Here is a 24,744-nt window from a genome sequence, read left to right as displayed (position 1 = left end):
TTTTTTTATAACTGGAAGTCTGTAACTTTTCATCCCCTTCCCTTAATATACTTGTCTCCCTGCCCTCCCTTGCCCTTTGGCAACCATCAGATTGTTCCCCATCTCTGTGAATTTGTTTCTGTTTGGGGTTTGGTTCTTTTTTATTCATTTGTTTCTAATACTACGGAGGACTTCAGGAATTTGTGTGGCACCTGTCACTGTTAATTGGGTGATGCTCCTTCCAGGTATTTGCTCCACAAAGGCTTGGCTACATACCAGCTCTGGTCTTCAGTTCAAGCGCGCATGCTCCTTGAGCAGCTCGACTCTCATAGGGACACATAAACTACTCCTGCCTGGTTCAACTGACCACCTCACCTGCCCCAGCAAATATCCGATTCCAGGTACTACTCATGTAGGATAACCCCAAACTTCTGGCCAAATGATCCAGATCAAAGTGTGACAGGTTAAGAAATCATCTACAGAGATACAATCCAGCTGTTTTTCTAATTTAGAGGTTCTGAACCTTTAGGGGAAAACTCATGGACTCTCACCCTAGAAAAATGTGCATAAACACATGTTGAAAATTTTGCAGACCGTGTTAGGGTTTCAGAGGCCTCATAAAGGCCAGTGTAAGAATCCTCTATCAATTATTCCATGACATTCCTCTAGACAGAGCAAAATCGTCAGATACCTAGGCACATGGATGACATGTTTTGATGTTGTTATGAAAACAGTTTTATGAGAACAAACTGTAGTAATGGACATTAGTTACTATTTGGGGCCATTCCAAGATTCGTCCCCACGGTTTTTATGGAATAGACGTAGCTAAGATGATTACTCATCATGTTACATGCTTTCTCTTGAAGAGAATCCATATGAAAAGTTTATTTCCAATCCTAGTGCCAGGAAACATTGTTCACCTTCAATGCCACAAACTTGTATTCACTTGATGAACATGGTCGATCCTGGAACCCATCACATTTCCTTCTTTGCATGCTCTCCCAGGTATCTCAGAGCCTAAGTGCAGCTCCAGTGTATGCACCTTTTTTGGAGTATTAACCTAATTTGGAGTATTAGCCTTATCCAGAAACTGAATTTTCTCATTTACCAATTTTTTGTACTGTATTTCTTTTTCTTAAATCCTCTTTAAAGTACAGTGGAGTATGAATAAAACAATTATAGAACTGTTTCAATTTTTACTGTTCTTGCCTTCAAGGATTAATCGGAAGGTCAGACATGTAAACAGATAAATACCCTGCAAAGAAACCAGATCTATATTTGCAGTTGAAGAAGACAGGTTCAGAGTCCTGAGGATGGAGAGGCTAATAATTACACTGAGGAGAGGAGTGGTCAGGGAAAGCTTCCTGGAGGAAAAGACACTGAACTGAGCCCTGTATGCTGAGCAGGAGTGTTTCAATCAAGAACAATTTTGCTATTTCCCCACCATCTGGAGGACACATGCTTTAAGTCACTTTTCCAATAATTAGAGATATATTGAAAGAAGAAGCACCAAGAGGCTGGGATTTTAGGAGACCTTGCTCCTTGTCTTAGGCAAGTCACTTTGCTGTCTTGTTCCTTAGTGACCTCAACTTAATGCCTCAAAGAGGTTGAATAACTAACTTTTCATGGTCACATAGCTCAGTGGCAGGGCCAGGACTTAAAATAGGTGGTCTAGGGTGGGTGCCTGGGTGGGTCAGTTGGTTGGGCATGTGCCTTGGGCTCAGGTCATGATCCCAGGGTCCTGGGATTGAGCGCTTCATCGGGCTCCTGCTTAGGAGGGGGGAGTCTGCGTCTCTCTCTCTCTCTCTCTCTCTCTCTCTCTCTCTCTCTCTCTCTCCATCTCCCTCTGACTGCTGCTCCCCCTGCTTGTGTGCTCTCAGTGTCTATAAAATAAATAGATAAAATCTTAAAAATAAAATAAAATAGGTGATCTAGATGTCGAGCCCACAAAGCAGTCTTCCATGGGTTGTTTGCTCTCTATCTATGTAGGCATGTTGTCAGTTATGGTGTGAGGATAAGCTGGCTCTCCAAAGACTTAAAAAAATAATAATAATAAAAACCCTCTGATTTATAGTCTGCTGATTTGGGTAGGGTAAATACACAATATTTCTGATTATTGGGCAGCGGTGCCTCACTATCCAGCATGAGGTGGCTCCAGCACACCACTGAATCTGCCTCCCTCTCTCATCTAGGAGATCTTAAAAGAAAGGCCTCTGTCTCCTTTCTCTTTGCATCCCAAGTAAGCAATACTGTGCTTGGTAAACAGGAGGACTCAGTAAGGATTTGTGATTGATTGAATGAATGAATGAAGATAGGGATTAGTTTTATCCCTCTGATTAGCGTGAACCCCTCAGAATTCTCTCTTAACATCTTCTAGTTCAAGGCCCATCTCTTACCCATCCCCAGCTCTGCAGCTGGGACACATCCCCCTTCACCTGTTCCCAATGCCAAAGGTTTCAGGGTGCTGTGTAGACACACTGGCACTAAAGACAGAAGCCAAATCACTCCTGAAATTGCCATTGACGAGAGCAGGATGTAGATCATTCAGGTGGTGCTATAAAGCAAGTGTTCCCATAGTTAAAGCTAGAGGCATCTGCAGGAGCTGTTACCTTACTGCAATGAGCCCCTTCAGGTGGAGGTGCGGAAGTCATTATGCCTGTTAGGGTGGTTTATAGCCTGTGGGCCGTATGTAATGCTCACTACCGGGAGAACCTGAATTACCCAGGGGCTGGCTGGGAGCTCCCTGCCTTGTTAATTTTCTCTTGTTATGGGGAAGCATTCCCCAGGGCCACCACCATGCAAAGGGTGATGGTGTGGCTGTTACCCAACGTCCCTTAACCTAAACCCGGTCCCATCTTGAGTCTAAGATACTTACCAGTTAGCACTAGGGTTTTATGCAAAGCCAGCCAGAGTGTAATCTGAAAGTTCTTCAAAGCACAAAGGTTATGGGCAAACCACTCTGTGTGCCACCAACTCTGTGACATCTTTCTCAGCCCTCAAACCCCACCCTCAGGCAGAGCTCATCAGCTGACCTTCACACCTACTGCCCTGGTCCACACAGATATACTGAGCCAGAGTGATTTTAAACATAGCTGGCCTTCTAGAAGAAGGGTCATGCCTTATCCATTGTTATATCCCCTTCCAGAACCTCGCAGAGATTTTAGAATAAAAGTGATACTAAGTATAAATTGAATAGATAAATAAATGTGTGGATATGTCCTGCCCTTGATTTATTGCATCTCCGAATTCTAAAAGGTCTTGCAAATGTAACTGGAAAATGATCAAGTCTTAAAGAATCATGGTGAGTGACACTGGAGGAGTCAGAAAACTCAGTGTAGGCAAATGCTCCACTTCTTAGGTATAAGCTAAGAATGGATTCTGGAAAATACAAGGCAGGAAACCTTTAGGCTTCCCCTCAGCTAAGTTAGAGAGCAGTGTTAAAGGGACTTGAGCATGGAGACACCTGACTAACATTACTTCGGCCAGGTGATCACGATCAACCTTACCAGGTAAGTCATGTTAACAGTACTATGTTAACTGGCATGATGTGATGGGAACAGCACTCTACGTCTGTGATCTTTCTCCTCAAAATCCATAAAAATCCATGTCAAACCATGAGACAAAATCCAGTCAAACCATGAGACAAACATCAGACAAGTTCAAGTTGAGGGTCGTTCTACGAAATCCCCAACCAGTACTCCTTAACACTGTCAAGGTCGCCAGAATAAAGGAAACTCTGAGAAATTGTCACAGCACAGAGGAGCCTATGGGACCTGATGACTACATATAATTGTGATGTGGGACCCAAGGAATTTAACAAAAATCCCCTACCCCTGGACAAGCAGAGCAGAACTAACTCCATTTTGTGCTACACCTGCCATCTCATGTATAACCCCCACATGACCTGCTTATTGCTTAAGGCACTCCCCCACCCTAGTCAAGCCACTGAGCACACTCTTACCAGAAACCAATTCATATAGGAATGTAGAACTCCTAACCGCCAAAGAATGTAAACCCCACCTTTTGCCCACCAAACCTGCCCACCAATTCTGACCAGAGTGATAGGCTAGTTCAAACGGTCATTATAGGGCAAATTGTAATTCAATTGGCCACCTGCGTGTGGACCGACATGACTATGCAACTTTCTGTGTGTGTTACAACCTCATTAGCCACTGGCCCCTATAAAACTGGGGCCTCTTAACCCCGGGGTCCACGTCCCTGCTTTGCTGTGTCGGGTATACTTGGACCCAAGCTCCAGCTTGCAAATAAACCCTCATGCGCTTGCATCGGTGTCGGCTCCTTGGTGGTTTCTCGGATATGCAATCTTGGGCTCAACAGTGATGTCCTTGTGATTCAGGAAGGAAGGGAGGGAGGGAGGGAGGAAGGAAGAAAAAGAGAAACCTTAGGGGAAAATTCATGAGATCCAGAGAAACTAATATTCGGTTGACTGTAATGTAACAATGTCATTTCCTTAGTTGTGACAAGTGTGCCATCCTAACGTGAGGTGTTAGCAGGAGAATCCTGATGTGGGGTACATGAGAACTCTCTATACTATCTCTGCAGTTTCTGTCATATCAAAAACTATTATCAGATTAAAAAAATTTTAAAGTCAGACATTGAGGAGACAAAACTATGATTATAAAAATCTGTCATAGGGGGATCCCTGGGTGGCGCAGCGGTTTGGCGCCTGCCTTTGGCCCAGGGCGCGATCCTGGAGACCCGGGATCGAGTCCCACGTCGGGCTCCCGGTGCGTGGATCCTGCTTCTCCCTCCGCCTGTGTCTCTGCCTCTCTCTCTCTCTCTGTGACTATCATAAATAAATAAAAATAAAAAAAAAAAATAAAAAAATAAAAAAAATAAAAATCTGTCATAGTCTCAACGAGAACAAGCCTGAGCAGCTAGACTCATTTTGCTCCTGTGAGGGAGCAGAGCACCTCAGGCATCTAGGGAAATGCACTTGTCAACCTGGACAAGTGTGGCCTTGGTGGCCCTATGCTGGTTGGTCCCTTGGCTCAGGGATCAGCTGCCTTGGAAAGGGTGTTTACCTGGTAGGCATCAGCTGGAAGGTGGATCTCTCCACATATGGTGTTAGGTCTCAGGATTCTTCTTTCCTAGACTCTTTTTGGACTTTCCTGTTAATCTGGAGGTATGAGTACATCAAATAGTGTAATTGGGATTCCAAAAATACAGCCAAAACTAATAAAATGTAAATTAACAGATATAACAAAAATATTAATTTACTATGCAATGAAAGGGTAAGAAACTTGTTTAAATAATCATTTCATGGAAAGAGGGGGGAAACTTTGGGATTTCATTATTTCATTGACACAAAGATAATAAAGCTGCCAATAAAATTAGTTATAAACTTAAGACCCAGTAAGTATAAACTGTACATTTCGAGAGACATTGACATGTTCCCCAGAGCAGAGTGACCAGGATGGTGACAGATCTGAAAACCATGGAAGAACAGATGAAGAATTCACTGGAAATGGTGGCATGATAGCTTAAATATTTGAAAGGCTGCTGGGCAACTACTCCCATCTCCCCCAAACCCTCAGTTCCTAGAACAGCCTTGCCAAGGCTGGTCCTCCTCCAGTGGGAGCCCCACTGAGGGGCTGCCCCAGCTGAGGGTTTCTAGAAGTGTCTTACTGCCTGATGCTGTGTGGTGACAAATCCCACATGTCAACTTGACTGGGCCACAGGATGCCCCGAGAGTTGACAAAACATTTCTGGATGTATCTGTGAGGGTGTTTCTGGAAGAGATTCACATTTAAATTGGTAGAGCAAAGAAGGAATCTTCTCCAGTGCTAGTGGGCATCACCCAATCTGTTGAGGGCTGGATTGGAACAAAAAGATGGGGGAAGGGTCACTTGCTGTCTCTGAGCTGGGACATCCACCTTCTGCCCTTAGACATTGGTGCTGCTAGTTCTGCTAGTTCTGGGGGCTTCAGACTCAGAATGGGACCTACATCATCGGCTCTCCTGGTTCTCCCAGTTTGGACTGGAACTCCATCACACACTTTCCTGGGTCTCCAGTTCGCAGGACCTCTCAGCCTCTATAACCACATGAGCCAGTCTCTCAACATGAATCTCTTTCTGCATATTGTCTCCTACTGGTTCTGTTTCCCTGGAGAATCCTGACTAATATAGCCTGGACTCTCCTAACCAGTTCTCCAGCTGTGATGTGCATCACTTCAGGGAGCTCTTATTAAAATGCAGGCCCTTTTTCTTTTTAGAAGCTATTTTTGTAGGACTCATTTATTTTTATTTTTTTTTATTTGAGTATATTAACAATAAAATGCAGACTCTGATACAGCAGATCTGGGCTGGGATCTGAATGCTGCATTTCTAACAAGCTTCCAGATGAAGTCAAATCTTCACAAAGTGAGGCCAACCAGGGCTGGGTGCTCTGTAGGACAGTCAATAAATGTTAGATATTATTATTATTATTTACTACTACTAACATCATCATTACTCCAAACTCATTAAAGCCCCCTAAATCCTGATGCCACCTACCTGACTCTGAATGTTGTGACCACCTAGAGTTTCCCGTTGTCGTGCTCCACCCGGATCAGAACCACTCCCTTGGAGACCAGCCTATTCAAGGTCAGTCTTGATCCTCTGACTGCTGAGGGTGGATTTCTGGGTTGCTGTATATGCTGGCTCTAAAGTGCAGTGAGACCTGTTTTCCATGACCCATGCTGCCCACAGTTCCTCCCTTCCCCACCATCCCATGACTTGCTGATGTATTTAATGAGTTGTGCCAGGCTCAACAGGGCAGAAGGAGGCCCAGCAGAAGTTAAAGGTAAAATATAACAATATTTTCGTAAAAACCTGAGCTGCTCACCAATAAAAAGTGGTTTACTTATGAGGTCATGACCCCCTATCCTTGCAGGATTCCAGTAGAAGCTAAAAGACACCTGTCACTGCTGTCATGCCAATAACTCCTATCTGGCAAGGAAGGGAAGGAAAACAGAGATTGACCAAACTTTAATCAAATGACATCTGTGAAGCCTGGAGCCTCACGGGTCCTAAAACCATCACACTACTTGTAAGTGACAAGCCAGTTCTCTTCCTTCACCCTATCCACATCAATTCTTAACTTCCCTTCAGGGATCCATGGATTGACCTCCCCTAACAAGACACTGCTCAAACCATGGGCCACAAACCTGCATCAGAACCACCTGGAGAGCTTATTAAAATACAGATTCCTGATCCTCTAATCAAACCTCAAGATTGGAATCCCTGAGGGTAGACCCCGGGGCATCCTATTTTAATAAGCAGGGAGGTAGGAAGTGACTATCATGGGCCAGCTCTGCTGTCGTTCAGGTTCAGGTTGTGATCCTCTGGGCAGGCATCTCTGGCTGGGAGGCCCACATGGGAGCACAATGGAGACACACCGAGCTAGAAGTCTCTTTAAGACAGGAGGGTATCATCTTGAGTGAGCTATTGCCTCAGTGCTTCTGACTCAAGGAAAGCTCATGCCTGGAGAGATAAATCTAGAACTCTGGGTATGAATACCATAGTAAAAAACAAAGGTAAGGAGTGAGAAAACAAAAGAGCCCAAGGTCAAGCCTCTGAGAAGGTTTGATAAGGATGAGCCTCCAAAGGAGGCAGAAAGGAACAGCCAGGGAAGTCAGAGGAAAACAAGACTCTTACCAGAGAGTATTTTCAGAAAGTATTTCATGGTGTTGAAGGCCAATGAGCACTCAAGGGGGAAGAGGACCTAGACTAGTTGAGATGTGGGTGTGACTTGAAATCCCTGGTGACGTAGAGAAGCATTGTTTTGTGGCACAATATTACTATTACATGTTAAGGAATTTGGGCTTGATCTTGAGGGTTTTAGGCAACAGAGTAAGATGCCCAGTTTTGGGAGATGAACTGGAATAAACAAGACTGAAAGAATAGAGACCAATAAAGAGGTTTCTGTGAGTGTCAGATGGTGGGAGGAGCTGCAGAACCCAAGGAAAGTTCGGGAAGTAAAACATAGCAGAAATGCATTATTCACAATGGCCCGAAAGTGGAAACAATCCAGTGTCCATCAACTTGAGAGCAGATAGATAAAACGTTCATCCACACATCCAATTAGGCTGGGAAAAGAAACAAAGTACTGACTCACTCCCACATGGATGAATCTTGAAAACATGATGTGAAGTGGAAGAAGCCAGTCACAGAAGACCACATCTTGTCTGAGTCTAGTTATATAAAGTGTCCACAATAGGCAAGTTTCTGAATACAGAATGTAGATTAGTGGTGGTCTAGGGCTTAGTGAGATGGAGGTGATCAGAGGGGATGGCTGGGGGGATCTAGACTGTTCTTTTTGGAGTAATGAAAATGTTCTAAAATTGATTGTGTCCATGAGTGCACAACCCATGAATATGTAAAAAAACATTACATTGTACACTTCAAATGGGTAGATTGTATGATATGCAAACTATACCTCCGTGAAGTTGGTTTTGTTTTGTTGGGGTTTTTTGTTTGTTTTGTTTTTTGTTTGTTTGTTTTTTAGCAGAAGTTGAAGAGGAGAGAGGCAAGGATGGTTGCCTTCAGGTTTGAGTAGTGTCTCGGGTCAGGTTCCCTAGAAAACCGATTCAGGGCAGCTCCAGTGGCCCAGCAGTTTAGTGCTGCCTTCAGCCCAGGGCATGATCCTGGAGTCCAGGGATTGAATCCCACGTCGGGATCCCCGCATGGAGCCTGCTCCTCCCTCTGCCTGTGTCTCTGCCTCTCTTTCTTTCTGTGTTTCTCATGAATAAATAGATGGAATCTTAAAAAAAAAAAAAAAAAAAAAAGAAAAGAAAAGAAAAGAAAAAAGAAAGAAAGAAAGAAAGAAAGAGAAAAAAGAAAAAAAGAAGAAAGAAAGAAAGAAAAGAAAAAAAGAAAAGAAAAAGAAAAGAAAAGAAAAGAAAAGAAAGAAAAGAAAAGAAGAAGAAAACCGACTCAGAGGCAGAGATCCGTGGGCAGAGTCCACACCCTCAGAGGAGGGAAGCGAAGGTCCTAACATGCAGAGTGAGGAGCTGAGCAGCACAGCAGTTGTCACAAAGCCCTCGCCCACCACACAGGGATCTCTGAGCCTGGGGAAGCCCTTCGCAGCCCACAGTGACCGGCCTGTCACTGGTTGTCTGCAGGAGCGGATGTCACCTTAGATGAGGTGGACAAGGCCCTCCAGCTGAGCACAAATTCTGGAGAGGGACTTAGAGAGCCATCAGCCAGCTGCACTCCAAGCCCTGAGGAAGAGGTCCCTGCCCTGAGAGAGCATCCAGGGGCTCAGCGCAGCCTCCACTATGAACCGCCACCCTGGAAGAATGGGAAGGAGAAGCCAGTTGGATAAGAAACAAGCTCCGTCAGCTGAAGGGGGATGTCGAAAGGAAAGCAAAGCGCATCACGCTGTTAGAAATTGAACATCAGCTCCTTTATACTCTGCAACAACTTTTGCAAAATGGTTTTAATCTTCACATTCAAATTAATATGGTTTTGGCTGCCTGATGTAGATCAATAGTGTACTAAATATGGATTTACACACAAATAGCCCTACAGTCCTATCTGGTCAATAATATGTGTTATTAAAGCTCCCTAAATACATATTTACAGAACTGGACCAATAAGCCAGGCTTTCAAGGGTCCCCCAATGCCTGGTGGGCCTCAGGAGCCCAGCAGCAACCCCACACAGTAGATCAAAAAGAAATGGGACCTGAAATAATCATGGGACCAAGAGTCATGCTTTTTGGGGTGGCTGGGGAGGACTCAACCCTTGTCTCCTTCATGATAGCAGAGCTTACCATTTAACCCCAGCATGGTGTGCTGAGGGCTCTGAGGATTTGGGAAATCTGGGCACCCACCCAAATTCACAGAGTGGATGGAGGAGCCCAGACCAGAACCCTGGCCTGCCCTCTCATGTTCAGCTCTACAGCAGGGTCAGAAGGTAGACTGCTTGAACCTGCCTCTACCTAGTCCTGGTTGAGTGAACTAGGACAGGTTACTTCACCTCACTGTGCCTCTGTTTTCTCTTTGGTGAATTGGAAGTGATGAGTAGAGGCTACTTCGTGAAGTTGTGAAGATTCAGTAAGAGAATTCTCTGAAGGCAGCTAAGCCCGACGCCTGCCTAAATCAGGGAATAAATGGAAGCCACCACATTCCCACATTGCTCCTTCAGCTGTGGGCTTGATTCTGTTTTTCTCACAGGCTGTTATTTCAAACAAGGAGATATCTTCAATATTCCCAGACCTTTAAGGGCATCTGGCACAACTACACAATAGGAGGCCAGGCTACCATTATTTCTTCACTTTGCAGACAATGCTTCTTAAAGTTTCTGACCTGAACCTGAACTCTGAACCGGGGCTCTCCTGAGTCAGGGGAGTGGGAATGGAAGTAGGGTTGAGGTCTTCTTGTCCTCTGTGCACAAGCCGTGACATGGTTAGAACCTCTTGGGAGGTGTTCCCATCCATGTGTATTCACATCACATCATTTCAGGGGCCGGCAAATACCCTCAAATATCTCCTGCTACCCTACATCTGAGTGTCCTAAATGCCTGCATTGGAGATTCATATCTTTGGGTATCCTCTGGGGTTTTCTGCCATTAAAATAGTACTACTTTATGGTCATAATACTGTCAGCTCAAAAACAGAGTCCTAAGACTGGGGTTAAGGAAACCCCTCACAGATTCTGATTTTATTTAGATTAACTTTTTTTTAGAATTTCATCTCACAAAAAGCAGTGAGACTTTAAGATTCGCATAGAGTCCATTTTCTAAAACTACAGGATAAGATGTTACTGCCTTTTCAAAAGTGGCCAGTGGCTCTGAGAAAGTCATCACCAGTGTCAGTGGCTTGGCAGGGGCAAGCGTGGCATGTCCTTGGCAGAGGTGAGAGCAAGACTTTTTGTTGAAGAAGAATGGGAAGGAAGAAATGCCAGCCAGGCCATCAGACCCTGAACCCCATGGTGTCTAGGGAGCAAGGGAGCAGTAGAAACACATCAGAGGGGACCCATGGGGGGGCAGACTGGGAAAGAAAGGGGAGAAGGAGCTCCCCAGGCTTGACCCTGGTCTCTCTCAAGTATCCCACAGGCCACAGGACACCACACCACAAAGCCACCCTGTGGAAACAACCCACTCAGAGTGTCCTCATTGGCTCCATGGTGGAGCAGAGGAGGTGAACTCTGAACAGACCCTGTCTCCATTAGACAACTCTGCCCAGCCTCACTAATCGGGTGACAAGCAGGACACCAATTTCTGTTTCCAAAAGGTCAATCAATAGAATGTGTGCTGGCATTGAGGTTATCGGGCAGCCAGTCAGTCCATCACTGCCCACAGCTCTGCACCTTGTCAGCTTTCTAATGGCCTCTCCCACCTTCAGGGCCCCAGATGCAGGGTGACCAAGCATGGCCAGATCATCACAAATGATAAAGAATGTTAGAAGCAATTGGGACACTCAGAGCACACTCAGAGCTTGTCCTTGTCTTCCTCGGGCTCGAGACTCAGTCAAGAACTCAGCCACTTTGTCCATGTCATGGAGTGAAACCCTTCATTTCCCACTTGTCACACCCATGAGAGCAGCAACTGGGGACAGTAGTCCAGGCCTCCTCACTTCAGCAGAGACAGAGTTGCTCTCCTGACCGCAGGAGGAAAGCGAGGGGCAGGAGTTGAGGCAGCTCTAGCCCATCATCTCCCGGCCTTAGTCTTCCTGTGTGTAACTTCAGAAGGAATCACCCCCCTGGGCCTGTGCCCCTGGGCTGCTATCAGACAGGGGAAACTAAGTGCTTGTAAACATACAGTGTGTCTGAAGAAGAAAAGCCCAGAAGTTGGGAGACTACAGCTTTGATCCCAGTGTGGGTATTGACTAGGAAAACAGTTATAAATAAGTTCTTTGGGGCCTCTGAGCCTCAGTTTACTTACCTGTAAAATGAGACCTCTGGTCCAGATCTCACAAGTCCCTTCCAGCTTGAAGTGAGCAAAAGAAGGGTATTTGGTAACTGAGTGTCTAGGTGCATCACACTTTAGGAAAGATTTAAATGCTCCACATGGGCCCAGAATGCCACTCTGGAGCCCCACCTCCAACTGATGTCTGCAGAATGTGACCCAGGTCTGGCTTTGCCTACCTCCCAATCCAGCCAGGTCTCTAAAAGCCTGACCCCCTCAGTTACCCTGCTCCTGCACCACGGCCTTCTTCTGGATTCCTCAGACTCTGCTTCCTCCTGGCTTTTGCAGATGCTGTTCCCACTGTCCACCTGAATCCGCCTTCCTCGCTGCCCAGTGGGTCTTACTGTCCTGCATCTGTGCGTTTGAGCCCCTTGAGGACAGATGTCAAGTCTACTCTGTCCACCTTGGCATTTCCAGCTCCTAGCCAACATCTACCACATAATGAACATTTTATTAAGCTTGGCAGGGCAACAAATAAATGAGTGCGTGAGTGAACATAAACCTATTCTCAGAGATTTCCAAACTAGAACCTCTACATATTTATGCCTAAAAAATTGTTGCTCACATTAAAACAGCTGAGTGCAATATCTACTAAGAGGCATTTCCCCACTTTCTGACCAACAGAACCTAGTTTGGTTCAATGCTACTCTTCAGATTCCCTTGCAGCTAAGGGTGACCATGTGACTCAGTTTCCAGTCAATGAATTACTAGCAGAAGTCTAATGATTAGGCATCCAGAAAAAATATTATTTTTCTAATAAAAAGAGAAATGCTTTACCAGCAGAACGCAGCACGCAGCACTTTTTGCCATCTGCAAAAGTCCCTGCCTGTAACTTGCACCTGATCCCTTGAGGAAAGCACCCATCTTGGGGCTATGAAGACAAGACCACATTGCAAAGGACAAAGGAACTCAAAAACGCAGTGAGGTCACTGATGACTTGCTTGAATAGCTACATTAGCTCTGGATAACCTATTCCTGGTCCATTTTTCACGTGGGAAAAATAAAATCCCTAATTATTTAAGCCACTGTGGCCACATTCTGTCACAGACAGCCAAGAGGAATCCTGAGTCAGCTGCTAACCAGAAATAAACACTGTAACTATTTAAGCATTCAAAAAAAAAAAAAAACCATTCAATGAGCACCTATTATGAATCAGGTACTACGATAAATACTTTTTATACATTGGAATACAAATCTGGACATGACTCTGCTACTTCCCTCAAACTAAGTAAAAATGTTCTCAATGATAAATGTCTTATGGCAGCTCTCCAATAATTCCTTTGAATTATTTTTTTTAATGTTTCTGTTTCTTATCTTCTGGGAGGTCTCTTCACATATGTCTTGCCTCCCCCAAAGAGCAGGTTGAACTCTGTGAAATTGCTATCTCTATAAGTCAAAAATACATGTTCATTTGGTGTGATTTAACCTAAATGTCACGTCTGACTCCTTAATGTGATTTATAAATTTTTCTCCGTGGTCTTGAATTGACCCCTACAATCCATGCAACTCATAAGTGAATCCCTTGTCAGAAGTTCACTTTTTGTCCCAGAGCCTCCCTGTCCCAGAGTCCTCATCTGTACAATGGAAAGTTTGGGCTAGAATCTCACCAGGTTCTTGCTAACACCGAGTGTAGAAACTGAAAACAGTGATCCTTCCCCCAACACACCTGAGGGCCTCCCTGCCCAGTGAAAATGTCAGCCAGGCTCTGAGCAGTCCCATGTAAATCACAGAATCAGGTGTGGTTGGTGACACAGCAATACCTAAAAGGTCTTGCCCTCCTTCTGCCCCTAAACCCCCAACACTGGCCTGGCCTTCAAGTGCCCCAGTAAGAGCAGCCCAGGCCCGAGGAAGGAGGCTCAGCTCTGGACCAGGTTCTGTGGGTAGATAGGCAGCTCCACAGCCCTGCCCCCATTTCCACTTCTTGGAGAAAGTGCAACAAGAGAGTGCAAGAATGAGAGAGCACCTTAATTACCAACTACCAAAAAATTAATAATAAATACGCCTGTGAACTGGAGCTCTATAGTAACATGCAAACCTGAAGTTCTTTGTGATGGTAGCTTCAAAGGTTATTTAAGAAATTTTTCCTTATTACATTATCTTCTCAATAACCATTTTAAAAGGTGCTGTGAAGCAAGTGGAGCTGAGGAGCAAAGTCCCAAACACCCATATTACTGCTTAACTCCCATGGCTGCCCATCTGGAGTGAGGATGCTCACAGAGTTCCCACAGGCTGCGGCCCAGCACCTCTCACCCCCATCCTGGGGGACAGCTGATCCCTCTCCAGTCTGTCAACTGCCCTTCCCTGATTCATCCATTCTCCCCGGTGAGGACAGCCTGGCCAACGGCCCTCCATGCCCCGGCCATGTGGGCCACCTTGCAGCCACGTTTCTGGGCGAGCTCCAGGGTGAGGGGCACTGCGGGGGTTAATTACACCGGTGCCCGGGCCACCCCCAGCCCAGCCCACTGACAGCTTGGCAACTGCACTACCGTCCAAGAGCAATATGCCAAGCAGCTGGTGGCAGAGAGCTCTGATTTATTAACAGGAGTCCCCGGGATGGCAGCCAAAGTGCCCTTCTATCCAGAGGAGCAGCAAGGCCCTGCAGTCAGCTGATGTGTGCCCTCCATCAGACCCCGCTCACATGGAGGGGACGAAGTTCCACAGGGCACAGGGGCAGTATTCAAACCTTGTCATTTGCACCTCTAGGGGAATGACTGTCAGCTCCTTTCCTTGCTCAGCCAGCTGAGGCATGCATTGGAATGGAAGCCAGCACAGCACATTTGGGTGCCATTTCAAAGCCTGGGGTTGATATCCTGAGAAAAGATGTGGGTCACATGGGGCAATGGGCAAGGCCCCTGGAGTGAAGAGGGAAGGCCCTGAGAGGAGAGGCAGCCAGGCCCCAGCACAACATTGGCATCGCCGTTTTTTCTCCGGCAGCACGAGAGCCCTCTCCACTGCCACCAGCAGTGAGCTGGGGCCCCCTGGCCTCCAGCAGCCAAGGCACCGCTGCGGAGCCTTTGGATGGGAAACCAGGCTGAGGGAACTTACTCGCCATTTGCTTATTCATCCATCCATCCATCCATTCACCTGTCGACTCATCTGTCCTTCCATTCATACTTCACTGTGTAATTACTGACACAAAGTGCCAGCTCTCACGAAGCTCTCATCCTGGTGGCTGAGAGTCTCCTCACCTACAAAGTGGCAGTGCTGGGATGCGCCCAGACATCCTACAGTCATCCTGCAGGGTTGTGGAGAGGACAGCTGTGACCACGCATGTGAAAGAGCTTTATGAGCTGCAGATGTCCACGGGTGTCCTTTCCATCATCTCCAGGCCAGGCTTCCAGGGGAAGGAAGGGGCCACTCGGCAGCACCCCGGGGGCTTCTAACCCTGGCAGTCCACAGACCGAAGCCACAGGCCAATGCTCCTTCAGAATGAGACCATCTCCTGGCAGGCAAGAGACTGAACACTTACCCAGTGCAAGCATTTTTACTGTTTTGTTTTTTTTTTTTCAGCAGTGGAAGGTAGTTGCAATGGAATCATCCATAGTCTAGGAAGCCCCTGGTTTGGCTTTGCCCACCTTCCAGAGGCACGAGGGATGGTGTGAGCTCATGGAAGCTGCAGATGGGCTTGAGAGGGCTGGGACCACAGGTTCACACTCTGCGGTCATCGAGCATCGCGAAGTCAAAGGCTAAAACTTCAAGCACACAAACACTGTGTTTGCAAAGGCACCAACCAGAGACTTATCATTCTTACAAGACTAGAAGGAAGCTGGATCCTCAGATGGAGTTTGTGGATGAGTGCTGTTCTCAACACAAAGCTCCTCAAGTCAGAGAACGGGTCTGCGCCGTGGTACCTGGTGTGCATGAGGCAGTCCCGCCCTGACGGATACAGAATGCGATAAACGTCGCTGAGTGTTTGAAGTAAAAGGCACCAGAAGGAGAGAGGAGCAGGAGATCCAACCTCACCTCCCTAAAATGGGAACTGAGACCTCAGGAAGTAGAGCTCAGTGGATTCCAGAACCTGGCCTCCTGACTGGGTGTTTGGGGCTCTTCCCTCTCCTGGGAGGACAGCACAGGGTGTAGTGTGGGGGGTGATATATTCCCAAGAATTTACTCATTCCTGGTAAAATCTACTTACCTCCTGTAAGCTCCCCTAGCCTCACCTTGTAAAACGGACCATGGCGTTAGCCCATATAATAGGGTCATTGTGAGAACAAAATAGGATCGTACATATTTAGGCACTGTGTAAACTCAGGCTCGGTACCAAAGGACTGGATCATTGTTACCGTGGTTCCCAGGGATGGTAACCAGGGTAATGCAATCCTGATGGCAGAGAAAACACCTTGAAAACCCCTAAAACTGAGCAGTAAGCCCTGAAAACTTCAGATGACAGCTGTCAGCTGGAGTCAGAGTAGCTGGGTCTTTGTGGCCCTGGGGGAGGTGCTGAGGGGGTTCCTTCACACTCTCAGGTTACTGTGAATGTGCAAAAAGTCTCCAGAGATGCCTGGGTGGCTGAGGGGTTGAGCATCTGCCTTCGGCTCAGGGCATGATCCCAAGGTCCTGGGATGGAGTCCCGCATCAGGCTCCCTGAAGTGAGCCTACTTCTCCCTCTGCCTTTGTGTCTTCCTCTCTCTGTGGGTCTCTCATGAATAAATAAATAAAATCATTATACTTAAAAAAAAAAGTCTCCTGCAGGTATATACTTTATGAGTGAGGACTACAACCCCTAAAATTTTAGGCCACCTAAAATTTTACTGCCCCATTTTTAATCCCTCAAACAGGAATACCTGTGTCCTAGATCCATCTCTGCCGTTCAAGTGTGAGTTAACCTGGACCTTGTCATTTCATCCCCCAGGACTCAATTTCTTCCTTTACAAAACAAACACCTGCCCAAGCCACTCTCAGGGCTGTGGTAAGACATTACTATTATCACTGCTGGAAATTTGCATAATTATTGAATTCACCTTGTATGTATTCCTTGCCCAAATGGCCAGTTTCTATTAGTTGACCACACGTGGAAGCTGCATGCCTGGGACAAGGTATCACACACAAACAACTAGTGGAGAATAAAAGTCAAAGCCACCAAATTAAACTAGAGCATTAGGGCCAATATTTATGAATCCAAAAGTCAGTGTTTTGGTTGGATTTTTTTTCCATTTCTCATCAAGTTATTCAGATGGGCATTCCCATTTGTTCTAGATTATGATGTGAGCTCCATGCAACCAGTTTGTTGAGATTCCATGAAAGGCAAGGCACAAGGCAAGGGCCCTTCAAAAATCAAAGTGAGCTTTTAGTCCACAGCATTTGTTCATTTTTAATGTAAGTAATTAAACAAGTGATTTAAAAAAAAAAAGAATTCCAATGCCTTTGGTTAAACACATTAATATAAATGATTAAAAAAGCTAATCTCCTAATGAGTTGAGAATTTTATATTGATTCAGTAATTACAAAGCATATTGCAAAATCAATGATAAATACTCCTGAAATTCCTATTGATTGGCTTACTCTGATAAGATTATATTGAACAGAGATGATAGATTTAAGAGTGTAAATGTGTGTTCATGTTAACACATTCGGTGACAAATGAAAGCACGAGGGTAGACCTCAGGCCAGCTTGGAAGAAGCTCTGCTGGGTACACGTTGTTCATGCTCTTTCTACACACTTGGTTCTGGCTTTCAAAGCTGCTGGTTAATGAAACATAAGATTATTACTCCCTTGTGCATTTAAGTTTTCAGGTCTTTATACAATAATTAATTAGGATTATGTGACAAGAAGAGAATTTCCACCAGGAAAAGAAAAACTAATAGTACTGCTTTAACAAATGATGCTTAAACTCCTATTGACTCAACTTAATTTATTTAATCTTTCTACCTAGACCACCCTGAAGGTAATTATTCACTTTAAATACTCTTACACTAGTATCTTTTAAGTCTGGGATTTCTCACGTAGCCACTTACTGTCTAATAAAGCAGGCTTCCTGGGAATGCAGTGTTTTAAATTATATAGAAATGGGAAAGTCCATAAAACATATACAGAAGTGGTTCTCAAAGTGTGGTCCCAGGAACCACATGGGAACTTGTTAAAAGTGAGAATTCTCTGGGCCTCTCCTCAAACTTACTGAACCAGAAATTTTGGGGTCGAGCCCAGAAACCTGTGTTTTTACAAGGTGATTTCAGTACCAGGCCAGGTTTGACAACCATGACTATAGGTCATCAGGGTTTTCCTGAGCATTTACTATATACGATGCCCCACGATGTAAGGATACAGGGGAACATGTGGCACCTGCCCTCAGGGACCTCACACTCTGGTTAGGGTGTTAAGATTTACATACTCAGTTCCGTCACCAACTAGCTTTAATATCTTGGCAAGACTCAACCCCTCTCTGGACTTGTCTCTTCATGAGGAAGTCAAGGTGAGGAAGTCAAGGTGGCCTAAATACTCTACTAAAGTTGCTCCCAACTCCAGATATCGTTCTATGAGTCTACAAATTGTAGGAGTTTGAATTTTTCCGCAGAAGCTCTATACCGGCAATAGGATTTGGAACAGAAGAGGAAATCTTGCAGGCTACTGGGGCTGACTCCCTTCTGGAAACAGTATGGCCTTCGAATCCCCTACTAAAGGCACTAAGGAGCTCACACGATGAGAGGAGCACTGGGAGTTATACTATGTGTTGGCAAATTGAATTTAAATAAAATATTAAAATACTAAATAAAAAAATAAAATCACTCCTCTGGCTTTCACAGCATGAGCCCAACCCTCTCTGGAAACAGAGACAGGCATCGTAGGGAGAGGGCAGATGCCTCACCCCTCCCCTGGGATTCCACAGACAGTGTCCCCATCTCCAATGAGAATCACTGCTCCAGCCCTTTACCACCTGGTGGCTCTCGGGCGGCAGGGGGCTAGAAGGTTTCCCTAGGACCAGTGGAAGAGAACCACATAACCAAACCTTGAGTAGCAAGGAATACCATTATTTAGCAATATCGACAGAGCTCTGAACTGAACTAGGGGAGACAACTTTCACTTAATAAAAGGATCTGGAGACAGAGAGGCCCATCATGTAAAAAGCCCCTATACCTCCACAACGGTGCCCAGGGCTGCTCCCAGCTGGCCTTTCCTGCTCCTCCCTCCATTCCACTGCCCACCCCTCCGAGCACACATTGTGCTAACAGGGTTCAAAGGTTTTTGATGAAGTGGATGTTCATTCATGGTTCACAGGCCCTAAAGTCATCCTCAGAAAGAATTTCCTAACATGCTCTGCATTGAGACACCATCATTGAAAAACACAGATGATTTTCCAGTGGGAGAGGAGCACACTCATTTAAAAATAGGGCAGACATGAGAAGACTTAACACCCTGGCACGTTAAATGTAATGAATCCTCTTAGTAGTCATGGCATGTTAGAGCTAGAAGTGTCCTCAGAGATAACTGAACCCCCTTGCGTTAGAGTCTATACTGCAAAATTTAGCACTGAATTGTATACTCTTTATTCAAATAATGAATGATGTGTCCATTAATACTGCTCATCTATTAGTTAGGCTTGGAATCAAGACTTGAACCCAGAGCTTTTGCCCTGAGGCCAGTTCTGTCTCTATCATGGAAGGAAGTCTCACTTCTCGCAGAAACAGGGGCTGAGACATTTCTTTATGCATGTCAATTGTTTGTCCTCTCCGTGAAAAGTGTTTTAATGAACAACAGTTTTCATCAGATTTTTAAGTAACAATGACATTGCAAGACCCGCCATATCATTCCTAAGGCTTTGGGCTCCCCTCTGCAACACCAAGGACCCCCCAAAAGGGCTTGTACCTCTCAGAAGCTGTCTTCTGAATTCCCAAACACAGCCAACCTGAGGAAAATGGTTAAGATCCCCTTATCTCCATTCTCTTCTTCTCTCTCGCATTCCTTGGGAAATATTTACACAATTATTTTATATTAAGAGATTATATATTGGTAATAGATTCCTTATCCTGTCTCAAAGGTATGGAAATATTAACAAAAGGCATGACTCTTCCCCCAAAAAAGTGGTGACATTTCTGGCATCAGTGGCTAACAAGTTAGAGAAATTTCTCAGCCACTGATGACAAAGAGAAGCCACTGGTGCCCCTCCATCAACTCAGCATTGCTGATCTGACTCTGCTGGGTGGCTGTCCCCCTTTTGGCAAGGTTTCTCTTATAAATGGCCCAATCGATATTCATTAGGCATTGCCAGCTCCTTGTCTCTCCCTAACTGATTTATCCGCCATGCTATAAAACCCATTAAAAATTAATTCTCTAATAGACAAGGGCTCAAATTGGCTGCCCGGAGGTTCCGGGCACAAGACAGATGTGCATTGCCTCTAGAAAGGAGACACCCAAAGGCAGGGGCAGCCCAAGAGTGGAGCATCCCCTCTTTAAATCCATGCCCAGGGGAACCCATTAGCAACCCTGATGACATCTGTCTGCCCCAAGAAAAGGATGTCCCACAGCCTTCCAAACAGGAAGGGGACACTGGTCTTGCCTTCCTGATCAAGGACTATAAAGTAGAATATCTTGACAATCCCCTGTCCCAAACTGGGACCATGTGGGAGGGAGGAGGATGGGTCATATTCTTTGTTCAAAAGCCCAGCCCTGTTTTTTAGAGAGCTCATTGGAGCTGCAGTGTGGAAACAACAAGAGGGCCAGAAGATTGAGTTTGGGGAACCCAAGAAAACAATATTCAGCTAAGAGTCAGTGGTGGCCTGGCCCAGAGCAGTGACAGCAGCAATGCCCAGAGGGAGCGTACAGAGCATAGCTGATGAGCCAGCAATTGTTCACTGTTAGGCACTCCTGGGGCTGAGAACAGAGCCTGGCAAAAAGAATGAATGGGGGGGGGGGCGTGGCGTGGAATGCCTGGGTGGCTCAGTAGTGGAGCATCTGCCTTCGGCTCAGGGTGTGATCCCGGAGTCCTGGGATCAAGTCCCACATTGGCATCCCTGCAGGGAGCCTACTTCTCCCTCTGCCTATGTTTCTGCTTCTCTCCGTGTCTCTCATGAATAAATAAATAAAACCTTTAAAAAAATGAATGAAAGAGGGGATGAAGGGAGAGAAGAACCCAGAAAATAAGCTGTGGGTCAACCTAAAAGTGACTGATATCCACTGAAAGATTGAGGAATACAACTGACAGATTTGAACCTAAGAATACATTCTCTCTTTTGAAATGCCCTGCAACGGATCTTGACTTTAAAAACAGCACAGGATTGCTCATTAATTCATTCTACAAGTACTTATTCAGCACAAGTACTTATTCAGTACTTATTCACTATGCTGATGCTGGAGACCTAATAATAAAAACAGATACAGTCCATCCAAGCCCTCAAAGAACTTACTTACCTTTTTCTTTTCTTTTCTTTTCTTTTTTTTTTTTTTAACTATAATGTTGACATAGTATTGCCTTCTAGAGAAAGTAAATGGGAGGAGGAGAGCACAGGCTGTTCCCATTTCTCTCCATGGGAATTCCTCACCCAGCAGATCATTAATTGGCCCCTCTCTTCCTGGCACAGTATGCCTGGGAGAAATAACCAGGCCGCCAAGCCAAGCAGCAATGCCAAGCCTCCTACGGGATGGTGAAAAGCAACACGTTGAAGATCTATGTCTCCTTTTGCCTAGTTTCCCTGAGCTCTGACCTGCCCAGCAGAGCATGGCGGTCCCTCTGAGTCTGAATAAAGATCTTCTCACACCCAAGAGCACTTTGCCGCACCTCGACAACAAGGCCAGCTTGCTTGGCCTCTGCAAATTAGCCTGTGCACAGCCGGGCAGGATAGGAGGCGATCGAGTGCCCAGGGACGGGGAGGAAGATGGAGAATCCTTCTCAGATGATGGGGCTGAGCTCAGGGCTGACAGCAGAGGAGTGAAACAGACGCTGTGCTACATCCCAGATAGCAGAATTTGACCACCTCTGCATGTCAACGTTAAAAGAAATACAAAATCCATTTCAGAATGATAAAAACCACCTCCAAAAGGCAGGAATTCTGAGATGAAACAGCAAGTCGTAATTCAAATAGTTTTGAGACTGATTTGGAGAAGCTTATGAAAAGTTCCTGATGGCTAATTAAAAGAAAGTTTGAGGGTATTGGGGGCAAGTTCAAAGCTGTGTAATGCCTGAAGTGGTATCTGTCAAATGCCCTCCATTGGGGACAGATGCTAAGACTGGATGAACCAATGGATGGCTCATGGTGGCACTTCCGATTCCCATGAGACAGTGATGCCCAGTGCAGGTCTGAGGGGCGCCCAGAGGTCTCTACCCCAGCCTTCTCTAGATAACAAGGGCATGACTGGCTTTCCTCATCACTAACCTGGTGGTCGCGGTCACCAGCCCTATCCGGGAGTGCATGGATTTACAGATCCTGTGTACCTTGGTGTACTTTCTCCAAGCAACCTTGCTTTTGCTGTGGCATCTTGTCCCATCATTCCTCAGGACCTGAGGTTAGGCAGGTCCCACCACCCTCAGAGCAGGGTTGAGACCCACAAGTGGAATTTCTACTTACTCTCCCATTGGGAGGCCAGCGTGAGGAACACCCTGTAGAAACTGATGTTGGCCCCCTCCTTCCTCTCTTACCTGGCTCAGAGGGCTGACACTTTTGCCAAGGGCAGCATTCAGTTCACAGGCTCCCAAAAACAAGGGCTCCCAAGCTTCTGTCAGACTCCAACCATCAGGCCCTAGTCACATCTCCTTGCCCATAGAATGGATTGGCTAGTTGGTGTATTTTCTGATTGCCCTACTCTGCACTCCCTTTTCAGTGAGATGGGCAAGTATCTATCAGCCAACAGCTTTGAGGGGACCAGCAGTTTCCCTCCTTGCCATATGGAACAGCCCCTGTGCTGAGCCCATCAGTGAGAGAGGCCCAGAGCCTTCATTCTAGATTTCTTTCCCAGACAGCAGTAGGCTTGGCCCTCACCAGCTTACTGTCCTCTTGCTCCCCCTTGCCTGCTCCTGACACAGAGAACCCGCCCCGCTTCCACCGTCACAACTGACCACAAGGTGAAAGCATTCTTGCCTCAGAGAGATGGGTTCGGAAACCCCACAGCCACTGGGATGGGGACTCCAATACCCAGGGCTTGGCTGGCTTCAAGAAAAAAGGGGAAGATCTATGACTTGAGCCTTCAAGGTCCTTCTTTCTCATTGCTTCTCCATACTCTTAAACACTGTCCACAGTATCGCCTAGTCACTCATGTATTCATTCAAGAAATACTTAAATCTACCCTGTGCTAAGGTCCTGGGAATAGCGGATGACTAGGATGGGCACGACCCCTGCCTTCTTGGTGTTTTACAGGAAAAAAAAAAAAAAGGAATAGCCTTATCCGTAGGTTCACGTTCAGAGTATCGGCAGAGAGCACAGCGTCTACACTAATGGTGTGGCCACCAGAATTGTGAGTGCCCTCTGCAGAGTGTATTTTGAGTAGAGGGAGCTTTCCAAGACTCAAATCTCACTCCGCGTAGTAACTTTGTCCTCTGGCTCCCCCAATGTTCAGTTCCGCCTGCACCCCTGATGTCTGGCCTCTGCGCCCCCTCCTTCCCTGACTATCCCAGCCCCTCCTCACCCTCTGGCCCGCTCTCTGCCTCCTTCGGCGCCCTTTGCCTTCATTCCCCCCCTCGCTGGAAGCAAGAGTGGCAAGACTAATTTCATTTCTCTTCTTTTCCTTTGGTGAGTCGATCTGTGACAACCCTTTTTATGCATTTAATTCATTCTCAATTTCTCATAATCAGGGGGATGGTATCCCCTAAGGTTAGGCGAGAGCTTGTCAGGAAGGGGAAAAAAAGGCAGCGTAAATTCACAGAGGTAATCATAGTCTATCTGCACTTCCCACTGCCCGTGGAGCTATTAACTAATATCACTCTCTAATCTTTTTTGTACTTATTTATTTTGTAGCGAGAAACTAGTGTTATAAACACCCCTACTGTCAAAACTTGTCATCCCCATTACCTCAAGGCGGGCTTCATCTCTGTTATTCTAATTTCAGAGTTTCTCAAATTCACAGCCGCTGGAAATTGAGTACAAAATCCATTATCATTTGTATATTTTAATTATGCAAATGAGGCAGCTCAGCTGCGATGTCCGGGACCTGCAGGGATGCCTGACTTGATTCTGGGTGATTACAATTTATCCAGTCGAGTCACTTTAATTGTAACAAGCTAATTACATTGTTTCATTTGGCTTTAACAAAAGAAAAAGAGACAGGAAACTGGATGGGGCTCAGGGCCCCCCCACCCCCCGCCGGAACAGACCGCGGCCTCTCACCAGCACTGGCGTGGAGGCTGCCCAGGGCCTGGGTGGAAGGCGTCCCTGGCCAGTGGAGAGCCTGTTGGGCCACCCCAGAGGAAGCGCAGCCAGGGGCCGGGTAGCTGAAAGCAGCTGCCACCCCCACCCCAGGCAGGGGCCTGGCCACCGGTGGTCTCTGTCAGAGAGGCAGGAGGAGGTTCCTCGCAGCCAGGACTCTATCCAGTGCTCAGCCACATCTGACCATCCCACAGAAGGGCCTTTCCCGCTCAGGACACCCACCAGGCTGATGTCTTTAAGAACGCACCTAATTTCCACTGTTGGTGGATCTGCGCGTGCATCTGATGTTTCTGGATGCATCCAAGGCTTCCTCCTGTCACTGAGCATCATGACCACTGAGAAGCCAGAGGAAGGGTTTCCCATGGTCAGACAGCAAAGAATGTAGAAGTAGGCAGGGAAGCAGAGGGCAGAGAGGTGAGAGAGGGAACCGGAGGCAAATTCTACAGTACGGGGACGTCGCTTTACTCATTTCTTCTTCAAGGTCATGTTTCTATGTCTGTGATCAGGGGTGAACACGTGTTCATTTGACCCGAAGCTGTTTTCTCTCCCTTGTCCTTCTATGCCTGC

Source organism: Vulpes lagopus, chromosome 1 (assembly GCF_018345385.1).
Source record: "Vulpes lagopus strain Blue_001 chromosome 1, ASM1834538v1, whole genome shotgun sequence".
Lineage (NCBI taxonomy): Eukaryota > Metazoa > Chordata > Mammalia > Carnivora > Canidae > Vulpes > Vulpes lagopus.
The sequence above is the reverse complement of the archived record's forward strand: the minus strand, read 5'-3'. Positions refer to the sequence as shown.